General features: G+C 40.9%; 1 long non-coding RNA gene across 1 annotated transcript; it reads right to left on the bottom strand.

The window, feature by feature from the left end:
• Positions 1-1124: 1124 nt before the first annotated feature.
• Positions 1125-14402, bottom strand: LOC131490909 (uncharacterized). The gene is made up of 3 exons (XR_009251260.1): positions 14317-14402; positions 10652-10739; positions 1125-1393 (listed from the first exon to the last, which is right to left on the bottom strand). It is a non-coding gene; the product is annotated as an uncharacterized LOC131490909 (long non-coding RNA).
• Positions 14403-16313: the final 1911 nt, after the last annotated feature.

The following is a 16313-nucleotide window of genomic DNA, read 5'->3' as shown; positions in this document are numbered from 1 at the left end:
ATAAGCCAAGGCAAGCAAATTCCTTTTCAAGTTGTGGCTTTCATTATGTTATTTTATGTTCCAAAAGTAACTGATAGTTTACGTCTGACACCAGGGCACCTGTGAAATCAGAATTCGTTTCGTGGTAATGCCAACATGTTACGAACGTAAAATGTGCTCCCTGTTGCTATTTTCAGATCAGTCAATCGATAAAAAAGATTTTAAATTCTCAATTTCAGTTTCCAATATGGTAAAGATGGATAGTTAGAATTCACACAAATAAAAGCTCCTTGGGATCCTTTAAAGGCATCAAGAATGTGAAGGAACCGAGGGACTAAAAACAAAACAAAACAAAAATCCTGAGTACCACTGCTTTATGATAAAATGACTCTTCTTTTAAAACAAAAGCATGGGGCGCCTGGGTGGCTCAGTCGGTTGACCGTCTGACTTCGGCTCAGGTCATGATCTCGTGGTTTGTGGGTTCGAGCCCCGTGTCGGGCTCTGTGCTGACAGCTCGGAGCCTGGAGCCTGCTTCGGATTCGGTGTCTCCCTCTCTCTCTGCCCCTCCCCCACTTGTGCTCGATCTCTGTCTGTCAAAAATATATAAATGTATATAAAAAAATTTTTTAAACAAAAGCATGGAGGGGGGTGCCTGGGTGGCTTAGTGAGTCGAGCATCCCACTTCGGCTCAGGTCACGATCCCATGGTTCGGGAGTTCGAACCCTCCATCGTGCTCTGTGCTGACAGGGCAGAGCCCACTTTAGAGCATCTGTCCCCCTCTCTTTCTCTGCCCGTCCCCCCCTGATATGCAGGCTCTCTCTCTCTCTCTCAAAAATAAATTAACATTAAAAAAACAAAAACAAAAACAAAAACAAAAACAAAAAAACCCACCAAAACCCAGAAGCGTGGGTTCAGTTACATTTTGCTGTTGCTTGTCGTAGGATACTTTCAACCCCTTATGTTCATTATCTATTTGAACCAAAGTCACTAACTTCTATTTTACAGAGGAAACTGGAGAGTGGAAAATTGTAATCTGTACCTCACACGCCACCAGTTTAACAGGACTGCATGGAAATTTAGCTCAAATCTAAATATTGAGACTTGATCTTTATTTACAGAAATGAAGTGTTTCCAGTAGCCTTCCGGGCCTCGCTCGTCTTCGGGAAAACTCAATGCCAGTGGTCTGGGAGCTTATTCCCTCTCACAGTCTGTGCTTTCTGTCATGTATTCCTTCACAGAACGTTTATCTTAAAATCAAGGGTCTTTATAACCAGGGGAAGTTTGATGAGATTTCCAACAGCCTCACTAGATGCTCACTTAGAGTGGATGTTCGTGGAAGCTGGAAACTCTAAGATTTATTTCAAAGGCCAATGTTCCAGTTCAGGAGTGACCACTGGTACAACATAATTCACATCTGGAAAAAAATGAAACACACAGGACCTGATGAGACCATTTTTTTAAACCAGGAAGTTAATTACATATGGCTGAGCTATTTCTTGTGTTCAGGGATCATGGTTTGTTTTTTCATTCCTCTATGCCGTTAAGAAAATTTGCCCACCTCCTGGTATTCATACCCTTACCTGATTAACTCTGTTGAGTGTTCGCTGGGCTTAGGGACTCACTTCTAACACAGAGACTAAGGAGAAGGGTTGGTGTGGCGTAGAGAGTAGGTCATAACAGGTAGCATGGCTCTGCCCCTCTTTCTTGGGTCCCCACAGTGCTGTCTTTGGGGAAGCTAGCCACCATGCTGGACTGCCTGTGGAGAGGTGAGGAACCGCAGCCCTCGAGCAACTTTCCAAATTCTCAAAGGCCTGGCCAAAACCTTGACGACCACCTCATGAGAGATCCTGAGCCAGAACCAGTTGGTGAAGCCGCCCCCCAGATTCCCAATCCTCCGGAACCGTGGGAGCCATCTTGGATTTGTTGTTTTTAAGCTGCCGCATACGTTTTTGGGGTGATTTGTTATGCAAAAATAGCTAATACGCACGTGGGTGACAATACACCATCACGACTGGTGGAGAATCCGTCCTTTTTAATATTTTAATTTCTCTACACCACTAAAAAAAAAAAAATCTGTATTTTTATCCCTTTTTTGTTCTTTCATTAAGGTCTGTAAGAATTGTCCGTGGAAGCACTGTGATGCTCAACATCATTTAAACCAATTTCTATGGTGTAATTCCCTCTTGAAGATACAAGTGTTTTTATGGGGAGCAGAAAAATGTGATATGTATTCAGCGAACACATCACTGAAATGCGCGCCTAACCAGTGATCTGACAAAATAGTTTATCTTTTTTATGAACCCAAAACCACCACACATAAAGAAAATCCAAGCACGCATTTGTCATTTCTAAATGCTTCAGCAGGGAGAACAAACAAAATAGCATTTTTTCCTCTTTCTCGCTCTTTTTGTCTGTTCTTAATTAGGTTGTGTTTGTAGCAACGTTTTACAATGTTGAAAAACGCGAAAATGAGGATTTAAAAACAATCAAATAATTCCACATTGCTGGCACACTGCACACGACACAAAAGGAAGATGCATATATATCGGAAAAAACCTATTTATTTCCTTCTGTTGTTTATACCGTAAGTAATAGCTTAGTAAGTGGGAACTATTAATTTTAAATGAGAATCCATACGTCCTGGGTGCCAACAGAATCTCTAGTTTAAAATTTTTTTCGCTTAAATTTTTTTCTGGTCTTGACCATGAATAACACCCTAGCTTTTGTTTTCATTTTAATGTCAGCAGTTTTACAACAAACTAAGAAGGCGGCCTGCCTTTAAGCTTCTGTCACTGTATTTAAGGTAAATGCAATCACCCACAATCATGTTGGGGAATTTGCCAGAACAAGTAATGTTCCTTTATTCAAACTGGCATTCCTTGTGCACGGGAGACTCAAGTTCTAACATCTTTCACTCACAGGCATAGAAGTATTTTACCATTTTTCTCTTTAGAAACAAGTTGTAGCAGAGGTGGCTGGATGGCTTAGTCGGTTAAGTGTCCAACTTCGGCTCTGGTCATGATCTCGCAGTTCATGGGTTCGAGCCCCGTGTCGGGCTCTGTGCGGACGGCTCAGAACCTGAAGCCTGCTTCGGATTCTGTGTCTCCCTCTCTCTCTGCCCCTCCCTCACTCTCACTCTCTCTCTCAAAAATAAATAAATATTAAAAAAAATTTTTTTTAAATAGATAAAAAAAGAAACAAGTTGTAGCAGGATTTAATGGAAAGAGCTCTGTATAAAAGAGGGAAATGAGAATATTAAATCTGAACGAACAAAGATTAATGCAACCACCTCAGTCTGATCCCCTTTTTGTCGCTTATTAAAGTTATCCCCTCAAATAAGAACAATTTCTCTGTAAGTTACTTTCTTTAATTATTCAAATGACCCCCTGATTCCTGTCCCATTTTCTTCCAAAAGGTTTATATCAACCAAGGGAAATAACACCAGATTTGGAAAGTGTTAAACAATGTACAAATTTAAGAATTACTGTGTGAATGTATTTAGTCTGAGTGCAAGGGAAGTCCCAAAGCTTTGGAGAGAGTATCTCTTAATGTAAACTCTACATGACAAGTGAAACATTTTCTTGTGAGTGTATTTTGATATTATTTTTACTTGTTAAAATACAGTATTCATTTCTCTGAATATTTTATCTTGGCTTATCTAAATTTATATATGAAAAAAATTGCAACGATCTTTGTTAAACATATATTATATATCTGGCACAAAGTATTTTTCCTAAGTTATTCTATTTACAAGTGAAATAATTGAATGCACCGATGGCACAAATTCATGCCAAGATGCCTCCACAATTTATCCAAGTGTAGCATTTTATTCCCTAACTCATGCCTTTCAGTCCATGTGACCTGTTTCTTCACGATGATTATTTCATGTCGATTCCCTTCCTTCTTGTGTTAGCCTCTCCTAATCCCCACCCTCCTCCTTTTTACCTATTCAACTCAATTTATTTTTATTTTTTAAAATTATTTTATTTTAGTGTTTATTTATTTATTTTAAGAGAGAGAGAAGGGCAGGAGAGAGGGAGAGAGAGAATCCCAAACAGGCTCTGCACTGTCAGTGTGGAGCCCGACCCAGGGCACGAACCCACGAACTGCGAGATCGTGACCTGAGCTGCAACCAAGAGTCAGTTGGTTAACTGACTGACTGAGCCATCCAGGTGCCCCTCAACTCAAACAATTTTTAATGGATTTTTTTTTAATGGTCTTTATTTTCTATTGCCCTCAAATAATTTCCCACAATCATTTCTTCAGACAGTTCCAGTCTGAGGTCAGCTCTGAAGACGTGTCCTCTTTGTGAGGAGATGTTTCTCCTGAATGGCAGCCCCACTTTCCCCATGGAAACTGTCCCCCAAGTTGAAAGGCAGGGTTCCGCTCTTTCTGTGCACCTGCCAGCCTAACTCCTCGGTGTTGGGAAATTAGCACTAACACGTCTGGAAGAAGAATAAAGAGCCCCAACTGAACAAAACAAATCAAACATCATCTCTACTCAGCCTCTCCTCCTGTCCTCCTCTCTCTCTTGTCTTTGCCCCATCGTTCTGTCTCCTTGTCACTTTCTTTGTATTTAGGTCTCTCTGTGTATCTTCAATGTCCTCAGTGGGTCCCTCCGTTTACTTTTCCTAATATCTGCCTCACGGGAGACTCTTTCACTGCTAGCTCTCTCTCCTCTCCCCTAAGTGCTTCTTAAATATGTGTTTCCAGGTCATATGAATATCCTTGAAACCAGATAAGGCGTGGTGGAGAATTTCTCCAGAGAGTGTCTTTATTAATGGCCAAACCCCAGAAACTACTAACAATATGTTAAGGCAGCATCTAGGGTCAGCCATTGCTGCTGGAGCAACGCATCAGATACTTGTCATCATTTAGAAAGCGAGCTGGACCTCAAACACGGATTTCTTATCTGGCTTTTTTCCTCAACTTGTAAGGCTGAAGAAGAGTAGTTACCTCTTTTTTGGTTACCTCTTCTGTCCCTCAATGAGGCCCCATGAGTGGCCCAGCCAGAGAGGGACATTGATTGGTATAAGGCCTGTGGGGACATAATTTAAACACTTTGCATCTTTGGGGCACCAAAGGAGAATTCCCCTGAAGTATCTTGTGAATTCTGTAGAAAGAGTCCACTTCTTACAGGAGACCATCTTCCTAATAAAGAACCCATTAGTCGAAGGATAATCAAGCTCATTTGCTCAACACATGCAGGCAAGATTATTGCATTCTTCAAAGCCAAAACGTTTGAGACGTGATAGAAACTCTATTTATTTGATCATCGTAATTCTTCCTTTCTGTACTCTTGGTGGGAGCCTGGATGTTTAATGAACACCCATGAACCAACTGCTATATTCTAATTTCTGAGCCTTTTGCCATCTATAAACACACACTTTGTTCTACAAACTGGTCCAGAAATTAGTTGGTTTCTTAAAAATTTGAAAAACCTTAAACCCAGGTTTCAGGCTTCCCTATCAATAATAAGGGAAAGGAATTAAATTTGTCATTGTTTTTTAGTACTTGGTGTCACCTATACAATTAGGGAAACAATACTAAACTTAGGTCGGTTGGGTTAAAAAAATATTAAGCACCTATTATGTAGCAGATGCGGAAGAAGGTCCTTGGATGCCGCAGGGAGGAGAACATGGTCCTTGCCCCCAAGAGTGTATCTTGGGCGCGTGGGTGGCTCGGTTGGTTAAGCTCCGACTTTGGCTCAGGTCATGATCTCACGATTCGTGGGTTCGAGCCCCATGTAGAGTTCTGTGCAGACAGCTCAGAGCCTGGAGCTCCTTTGGATTCTGTGTCTCCCTCTCTCTCTGTCCCTCCCCCATTCTCTCTCTCTCTCTCTCTCTCAAAAATAAATAAACGTTAATTTTTTTTAAGAGCATAGTCTTTGCCTGCTTTCGTGTGCCTCACAAGGGTTTTTTTGGAGGAGAGGATTCAGCACTCAGTCAACGCGGAATAAGTGTTCCTACTCTTCCTTATCACAAACATCCCTACTCCCACCTTCTGGATGTAAGGACTTTCCAAACAGGGGAGAAGGTACCCATTAGAATCCCTTCTCAACTTGAGTCAAGTTCCTTCCTACTGCTTGGGGGCTTTGGCACAAATGGTGCCGTCTGCCCTCGCGTATCTTGTGGCCCAGCCTTTTCCCTTCACAGCTTTTTGGAATAAATTCACATATTATACCATTTACATTTAAATTCTTATTTTTATTTTTAATTACTTTTTAGAGAGAGAGAGGGGGTGGGGGGGCAGGAACAGAGGGAGAAAGAGAGAGAATTTAAAGCATACTCCATGCTCAGTGCAGAGCCCGACATGGGGCTCAATCCCATGACCCTGGGATCATGACCCGAGCCAAAATCAAGAGTCAGAAGCTCAACCGACTGAGCCACCCAGATGCCCCTATACCATTGACATTTAAATTGTACAACTTGGGGCAACTGCATGGCTCAGTGGGTTAAGTATCCAACTCTTGGTTTTGGCTTGGGTCATGATCTTGTGGCTTCTTGGGTTTGAGCGCCGCCTTGGGCTCTGCGCTGGCAATGCTAAGCCTGCTTGAGATTCTCTCTCTCTCTCCCTCTCTCTCTGCTCCTCCCCTACTCACGCTGTCTCTGTCTCTCTCAAAATAAATAAATAACCTTAAAAAATGAATTGTACAACTCAGTGGCTTTTTTTAAATTTTTTTTAACGTTTTATTTATTTTTGAGACAGAGAGAGACAGAGCATGAACAGGGGAGGGTCAGCGAGAGGGAGACACAGAATCCGAAACAGGTTCCAGGCTCTGAGCTGTCAGCACAGAGCCTGATGCGGGGCTCGAACTCATGGACCGCGAGATCATGACCTGAGCCCAAGTCGGCCGCTTAACCGACTGAGCCACCCAGGCGCCCCACTCAGTGGCTTTTAATGTACTACAGAGGAGCGCAGCCTCACCACGATCTAAATTGAAAGCCTTTTCCCCATCCCTCATCAGCAGACCCTTTCCATTCTTCCCTCCACCCTTGGGCTCACCTTAGCTAACCACGAACCTACTTTGTGTCTCTACAGATCTACATATTCTGGACATTTCATAGGAAAGAAATCATACAGTTGTGACTTTGTGTGCGGGGTTTCTTTCCCTTCACATAACAGTTTCAAAAGTTTACCCGTGTCATAGCGTGTACTTACTCCATCCTTCATGACATTCAGGACCCATTCCCTTCTGTGAATATGCTACAGTTTTTTAAATCTGTTCCTCAGTGGATGGTCATTTGGAGTCTTTCCACTCTGGGCTGTTATGAATAATACATTTGTGTACCGGTTCTTGTGCAGACATACGTTTTCATTTCTTTGGGGAAGCTTACACCCAAGCGATATAAGGCTTAAGGGGTGAAATGACTCATGCCCTGCCCCTGGTAAACCAAAATAGCACTATAAATCAGGTATGAAACAGTGTTTCATTATAGTTTGTAACAATGTGCCTGTGTATCAAATCTTACTCCTAAGAATTTATCCTAAGTGATACCTTAAAAGCAATAAATACGGTTTTGAAAACGTCAATGGTAGCTTTACCTATTTTGCGGAAATAATAAAAAGATACTAAATATCGAATAATGAGGGAATGAAAGTAAAACCCAAACAATGAAATAGGGAGCAGTAAACTTAGAAAGTCATACATTTGTTACCTATGAAGATTCTTTAGAAGCATGAAAATGAGAAATATGTAAAAACTAGCATATAAATTATAGTTCTACTATCGTTAGATATATATACACGGATCAAGCAAAATTAGAAACGGGGGTTTTGTTAGGGTCGTAAATTTATCAATTATTTTTCAGGCTTTTAGAAAATGTATTAATGCCTTGGTTTTCTGTGTATCAGGTTTCACTTATGCAAGATGAACAAGTTCCAGACACCTGCTGGACAGCACAGTGTTTGTGATCAACCACGTCGTGCTGTGCACTTAAAATTTTATAGAGTAGATCTCATGTTAAGTGTACTTACCAAAAGTTTAAAAAAAGTAAAATTATGGAAAGTAGGAAAAACAAAACCCTAACATATTTTTCAAATGTTGTAAGTGTACGATATACAAGTATGAGTGTGTGTGTGTGTGTGTGTGTGTAGTGCACCTCACCAGAGGGAGATTCTGATTCAATAGCTATTCTAGGTTGAACTGTACCCTCAGAGATAACGTGAGAGTTCTAATCTCCAGTACCACAGAATGTGATTTTATTTGGAGGTGGGTGGTTGCCGATGTAATAGTTAAGGAGAGGTCACACGGGAGGAGGGGGGGCTCCTAACCCAGTATGATTTGTGTCCTTGTAAGAAGAGGAGAGGAAATGTGGCCATGTGAATACGGAGGCAGAGATTGGAGGTGTGTCCCTACAAGCCAGGGAATGCTTGGGACTAACAGATGCCAGAAGGCAATGGAAGAACCCTGCTGTAGAGGTCTTGGAGGGAGTACGGCCCTGCCAGCACCTTAATTTCAGACTTCTCACCTCCAGAACTTTGAGACAATGAATTGCTGTTATCTTAAACTACCTAGTTTTTGGGATTTTGTTATAGGAGCCTTAGGAAACTAATTTTGTAGCTTTAGCGGCTGGTGTAGCACTTAGACAGCTGACTGTCGCATAAGGAAGGCACGCCAGAGCTGTTCCATGCACAAGAATGTCCCACATGGCAGTTAAGGGGTGCAGTTAGGAATTCTGGGATTCTGGAGTTCAGAGGGCAACTCGGCCACTCTCGGCCTGTCTCATCTTATGCAGGTTATTTAACTTTCCTGTGATTTAGTTTATTATCTGTTACATGCAAAAAGTAGCCATAAATCATAATACCTACTTTAGAAAGATATTATGAGGATTCAGTGAACACTCCGTACCCGCTTCTAACTCAGTGCTGCATAATGCTGTCATGATTAACCTCTGGTGGTTTTGTTCTCACACTCTAACACGGGATTACACCCACAATCTGTCATCTGTGGGTGCATTCCGAGCGCTCAGGACAGTATTCCACAGATTTGTAAATGCTCATGGATTAGCTGTTATGATTCTAGAAGTTGGTAATACACAGGAGGTGTTCTGAAAGTTTGCAGTGAACAAGTATGGAGATAAATTAAGTGTAACGTGAGGTGTATTATCACTTTACTCCTTTCTCATTCCATGAATGACTTGATATTTTTGCGCTAATGATTTGTGCCCGTGTCACAGCTCCTAGTGTCATTCATGTTGGAATGGCCCTGCCACCTTATGTAGGACTGATGGACACAAATTCAATTTCTGCAATTTTCCAGATGTCAACTCTTAGATAAATAAATTACTGGATCTTATCACTATCCTTATTTCTGTAAAATGAGAATATTGTCACGAATTATCTCTCAGGTTCTTTTGGATTTTGAGTTTCAATGACTTCGATGTTCTGAAGGGGCGAGCCTGAGACTGATGGCTCTTTGTAGACCCACAGTATTATGCTGTCTACTCGGAAAACACAACAGTGTAAGTGACAAACATCACTATCAGGGCCCAACAAAAGATGATGACAGAACAAAAGAGCTGACAGAAGAAAAAATCATCAAGGTTGCAGATAAGTCAATAGAGAACATCCAATGTGAATAATGGGAAGAAAAAAAGAAGAAAAATAAACAGACTCAGAGAAGTGTGGGACAGCAGTACGTGTACAAACACAGAGGTAGTGGGAGTCCCAGAAGGAAAGAGAGAGAAAAAGAAGCTGAAAAATTATTTGAAGAAAAAAATAGTTGGATACTTCCCAAATTTGATGGAAAACATTAATCTACAACTCCAAGAAGTCCAACACAACTCAAGTACTCTCCAACATAAAGAGATCTCCATGTACACGCATCATAGTCAAATTGTAGAGAGGCAAAGTTTTGAAAGTAGCAAGAGGAAATAATTTCTAATGTAAGAGGCAATCTGAGTAAGATTAACAGTTGATCAGAAGTAATGAAGGTCAGAAGACTTTGCAATGGCATCACAAAAGTGCTAAGAGAGAAAACCCCATCAACCAAGAATTCTCTGTCTATGAAAACTTGCAAAACTGAAGGGGAGTTAAACATTCCTATATAATCAAGGATCTTTGGTGAGGCTTTCCAGGTTGATTTTTCCTTCATTGAACATGCTGTGGCTTACGTTAACATAATAGGTGTTCTTTTTTTAAGTTTATTTATTTCGAGAGAGAGAGTGAGCCTAGGTGAAGGAGGGGCGGAGAGCGAAGGAGAGAGAGAATCCCAAGCAGGCTCTGTGATGTCAGCACAGAGCCTGACACGGGGTGAGATCTCATGAATCATGAGATCATGACCTGAGCTGAAATCGAGAGTCAGATGCTTAACTGACTGAGCCACCCAGGCGACCCTTGACACATTAGATCTTAACTGACGTGTGTGGTCACCTCACTTATATGAGAAAGGCCTTGTGGGTTGCGAATTATCCCCATTTTAGACTTAGTCGCACAACTTATATCACATTTCTCAGGGAACCAGGCTCAGTAAGTCCAGAGACTTCAGGGGTTTTGTAAACCGTTAGCAATTTTAAACAACAATGACTATCGTGCTGAAAGCATCTCATAGGAAAGGAGTGTTCTGTTTCTCAGCAGCACGTTTAGAAGTTGATACGAGTGCTTCCCCTGCCTCCTTTCTTTCTCGAAAACAGGAGAAAATGCTTGGTAGACCTGCTTCTCGGGCACTTACTCTTCAGATTTGCTGGAACGTTGCTGTCAAATTCTTAAGGTTGCTCATAAAACGCTCATCAAAGCCCTTTGGACAGTAAGCGCACACGCTGTGAAGGCATGGAGAAGAGTGCAAAGCCGTTAGTGGTGGTAATTGTCCATTTAAATTATCCTCACATCAATGGAAGAATAGATTTCTCAGCACTTGCAGAGTAGAAGCATATGATAGATTTATACTCTCTGTGATTGAATGAAAACATTTCATTCCGCTGAAAACTCAAACAATGCAAGGCCTTTGCATAATTAAGTAAAACCCTGGTTCTGTTGGTCACTATAATTATCGTATTCTGGAACACGACATGTAATTGAGTTTTGAATTGAAGGCATTGGAGCAAGTCCGTCAAAATCAATTGAATTGATTTTCACTTATGTAGATGCATTGAGTTTTACAGTGGTTGAAGTTCTTTTTTGAACCGATTAGATTCCAGATATAGGCCAATTTTTCATATTTCAACCCTTGTACACTTTCTCAAACAATGTCATAAATATATCACAACCTCTCCGGACAAAACAACGCGGCAAACATCCTCACACCGTGTTAAGTAATTAGTTCTAAAATTGGAAAAATCGTAAGAGTTAACTTTACTAAAATGGAGTAACCAAAAATGTCGAATACAAATAACTCTAATAAAAAACAGACAACAAATATAAAACACCTGTGTCACGTAACATTGAGGATAGACCAAAATGTTAACTATCAAGGGCTTTAGCCTGGAGTTGCAGGAACCCTCCTGAAACCAGATACAGTGAAACCTTGGCTTGCGAACATAATTCATTCCAGAAACATGCTTGCAATCCAAAGCACTTGTATATCGAGGCGAATTTCAATAACCAGTGGCTCAGTGGTGATCACGGGACGTTGGGCATCACGTACTACTCTTAAGATATCGCCTGTGTGTCAAGTTAAAATTTATGAGAAAGCCTTGTTCATCTTGCAGAACACTCTCAGAACAATTCGCTCACAATCCAAGGTTTTACTGCCTAGGAAGATGAAACCAAGAGCTCCAAAGAGTGAGGACACCTGATTGCTGAACCCTTGACTATCAATGTTTCTGAAGCCAAATCTATCCCTCTTGGACTTCTAAATTAAGTAAACATAAATTCCTTTTCACTCATAAACTCACTTGAATTTCATTTCTGTTGCTGTCATTTAAAGTTCTGACATAAAAATAACCTATCTGTGAATTTTCCGACCTTGTATACAATAGGCATATGTTTAGAACGCTGAACTTCTCTCTGTCAGTGGAATTTTATGTAGTATGATTTACATTTCTATAACGCATCTTGGCTATGTTTGTTTTAATGTAGAAAAAATAACAATATTAAATAGCGAACATCACGCATTTCCATAAGATTTGCCATGAAGTCCAGGTCATTTGTAAAAGCTATGATTATGTAACACTGATTGAATATAATAGAATGACATAGGAAACAACAAAGATTTATAGCCAAAGAAAATATAACATTGTCTATGCTAAGTGAAATAAGTCAAACAGAGAACAGTGGATACCGTATGATTTCGCTGATATGTGGAATCTAAAACAAAACAAAACAAGTAAACAGAAACAGACCCATAAATAAAGAGAACAGCTGATGGTTGCCAGAGGGAAGGAGGTGGGTGATGGACAAAATGGGTGAAGGAGAGAGGTAGATACAGGACCCCGGTTATGGAATGAACAGGTCATGGGGACGAAAGGTACGGAGTAGGGAGTACAGTCAATGGTGATGAAGTAACATTGTATGGTGACGGGTGGTACCTACACTTGTGGTGAGCACAGAACAACGTTTAGAATTGCCAGATCACTGGGGTGCCTGGGTGGCTCAGTCGGTTAAACGGCCGACTTCGGCTCAGGTCATGATCTCGCGGTCCGTGAGTTCGAGACCCGCCGTCGGGCTCTGTGCTGACAGCTCAGAGCCTGGAGCCTGTTTCAGATTCTGTGTCTCCCTCTTTCTCACCCTCCCCCGTTCATGCTCTGTCTCTCTCTGTCTCAAAAATAAACGTTAAAATAATTTAAAAAAAAATTAAAAAAAAATAGAATTGCCAGATCACTATGTTGTACACCTGAAATTAATGTACGTCGTGTATCAGCTATATGGCAAAGGAAAAAAAAAAAAAAAGAAAAATGTAACATTCTAACTTACACAAATAATTCATACATCTAGGAAAAAATTCGAGGCAATCAATAAATGCCTTTCTTGAAACGGAGATGCGTTTCACGGTCGATAAGTATATTTATAAAGGGATTATTTCTCATTTGCTCCCTTGTCTCTGTTTCTTTACAACTATTATGAATTTTGTACTGTTCTGGTCGTAAATGATGTCTTCAAAATCAAGGAACTTGAAAGCCCTGGGGTAGCGGGTAGGGTTTTTGGATATCTAAAAAATATGAATGGCAAGATGGAGAACAGCAGATAAGATATCAACGTGAGGACTTTGGGAAGATAATAAACACAATCACGGATAGTGAACGGCGGGGCGGGCGCATGCTGGCCATGAACCAGAGGCTAGGCAATGTGGTCTGTATCTGACCTGCAGTTCTTATTCCCTTCTCTTAGGAGGCCTTCTCAGATGGATGTCATCATTGGCTTAGCACCCATTTTACACAGGAATTAAGTGGAGCTTGAAGCATCTAAGTGACTGGTCCGATTTTACAGACCTGGGGAACAGCAGAAACAAGAGGCCAAATTCAAGTTCTCATAACCCCAGGATGGGCAGGACTGCACCATGGTCGAGTTCTGCTCAGCCTTGGTTTTGCATGTCAGCTCTACTATGTGGCCTTGGACACGTTGCTAACTTCTCCGCGTCTGGGTTTTACTTAGGCGACCTTGATAATAACGCGAAGACTAAGGAAATTAATACATGAAAAACGCTCGGAGTGGTGCCCGGAATCATCTAACAAAAATTCGAGGCAATCAATTTTGCAGGATGAACTATGATTACTGTTCTGTGGTAATATGCCTGGAATTCGGTGAGTTTTCAACAAATAGTGGTATTGTTTTCAACAAGTAGTAGGTATTGTTTAAAAAACCTGATGTCATACAGGCGGCAGAAGTTGCCAGATACTATTTTTGTGAAAATAAAAGTTTTTGGAAAAAAGGGTTTTTTGGAACTTGTTTTTTTTTTTTTAAATCAATGTATATACAGATGAAATTACTTAGATTTACATTATTCCAGTACACGCATTTAGCATCTATTAAATTAAACACCAATAATCTAAGATAAAATCTTAAGTTATCTGCGGTGGAATGAAAAGCCAACAGAAAGTAATTTTTAAAATACCTTACGTTGATTCTAAATAATTTTAAGCATGGATTCGACTCAATATAATGATTTTTAGGCACTGCTTCATATAGAGTAATTGGGCCACAGTCTTAATTCATTTACTAACACTTATGTTACTAAGGGGTTCCATACCCAACTGAGTACGTATCCAGATTTTTCTGATGCTATTTTGCAAACTTTATTGTTGTTTTATTCCTAGCCTCAGTATGGTGGCAATTTGTTTAACCCCAATAATACTTTCAAATAATTGTCCTTAAATTTATTGCTAAATGGGACAATCAACTTTTCATTAGAGTTGCAATTATTTATATTACACTTGACATTATAATATTTCATAGACTTACTTTAATTTTTTAAAAATTGCCATTGGTACTTTGCTTGAATGTTTGCCTTGGGTGACCCACGCATCATCGCTAGCACAGGCTTCCTGAGGGAAAAAGCAAAATAAAACTATTTTCAGGGAGATAATACTGGGGCACTCTGTGATATCGGCTAAAACACGGAGCTGCTATCAAGGATTTATTGTTTTCCCATAAGAAAGAAGATAATTACCTTGTTGGGAAGATGAGATTATGCCAAAAATAATCTTTTTCATAAAATCTTACCACTTGGCTCTTTAAATAAGCCAGAATTATTTCAGTTAAGGTATCCGGGAAAACCCTAGGGTCTTCTTATGTTTCCATATACCAAATCTTGAATTAAAACTTCGGATACAAATTGCTTTAACTGGAACTGGTTTCACATGGTTTTCGAAAGGCAGATTGGAATCTCTAATTGTAACATTTGAGACGGCTCTCCGAAAATCTACAGTGATCAAAACGGCATACATGTGAAATGCTTCTGAAGTTCGAAATCTGCAAAGGGAAAACATTTTTTTAATGTTTTCATTTATTTTTGAGAAAGCACAAGTGGGAGAGGGGCAGAGATGGGGGGGGGGGGACAGAGAATCCAAACTGGGCTCCACGCTGACAGCAGAGAGCCCGACGTGGGGTTTGAACTCAGAGCCCCAAGATCGTGACCTGAGCCAAAGTCAGATGTTCAACCAGCTGAGCCACCCAGGTGCCCTAGAACAACATTTTTACAGTACTTTCAAATCGTTTATCCCACTCACAGTTATATGAACGTGTATTAAAATTGTTTCTTATACCAACAATTAATCCACTGGAGTCACTGAAATGTAACTTAAAGATCCACTGAAGAAGGTTCAATTGTCTTGTTCTTATTTTTATAGGTGACAGAAGTTGAGGGGCTTGCTCAGAATGATAGATGTGATTCCTAGAATTAGGATTAATGGGTATATATATTTTTAAAACCCAACAAGTCTGAAGTAGGAACAAGGTGAAGAAGGCAAAGGCACAGATCCCTGAAGCTAAACCTCCTGCCTGGAATAGTTGCCATGACTCGAAATAGAAGTGACCCAAAGTAGGTTTCCTGACAACTAGGGGGACCATACACTCGGACACATCATACTCAACATGTTGAAAACCAGGCACAGAGAATATCTTGAAAACAGCAAGAGGAAAATGACTCATTACATACAAGAGAACTGAATAAAGTTAACAGGTAACTCCTGTTTTTAAAAAAGTGTTTAATGTTTATTCATTTTTGAATGACAGAGAGAGAGAGAGAGAGAGAGAGCACAAGTGGGGAGCGGCAGAGAGAGAGGGAGACACAGAAACCGAAGCAGGCTCCAGGCTCTGAGCCATCAGCACAGAGCCCGACCCGGGGCTCGAACCCACAGACCGTGAGATCATGACCTGAGCTGAAGTCGGATGCTTAACCGACTGAACTACCCAGACTCTCCAAACAGGTAACTTTGTATTAAAAATAGTAGAAATCAGGGGTGCCTGGGTGGCTCAGCCAAGCATCAGACTCTTGATTTCAGGTCAGGTCATGATCTCACAGTTCCTGAGTTCGAGACCCGGATTGAGCCCAGCATGAGGCTCCGTGCTGACAGTACAGAGCTTGCTTGGGATTCGTTGTGACAGCGAAAGAGATAGTTCTGGGTAGACACCCAGTGCACTGCCCAGTCTTTCTGACAAAGAGGCATATTTGCTTGTCCAGGAGCTTTGGCCTCAGGGACAGACTTCTGGTCCGTCATACTTATAGGAGTCTAAGGAGGTGCTTTCAGGGAATGGAGGCCAGGAGACACCGTCTTTGCAGCCTCCCCCTGCTTTGCTCCAGCTCTCTGGAACTTTCTAGAAAAGAGTTGAAACCCTTGTCTGGTGCCCTGATTTTTGCAGATGCAACCAGTAGAGTCTTCAGTGGATAATGCAGTCTGTCACTTACATTTCAATGAAAAGATAAATAAACAAGGGTGTAACATACAGTTACTGAGAAT

This window comes from Neofelis nebulosa, chromosome 12 (genome assembly GCF_028018385.1).
Source record: "Neofelis nebulosa isolate mNeoNeb1 chromosome 12, mNeoNeb1.pri, whole genome shotgun sequence".
In the NCBI taxonomy this organism is placed as follows: Eukaryota; Metazoa; Chordata; class Mammalia; order Carnivora; family Felidae; genus Neofelis; species Neofelis nebulosa.
Note: the sequence above shows the minus strand (reverse complement) of the source record. Positions and strands in the feature narration are given on the sequence as shown.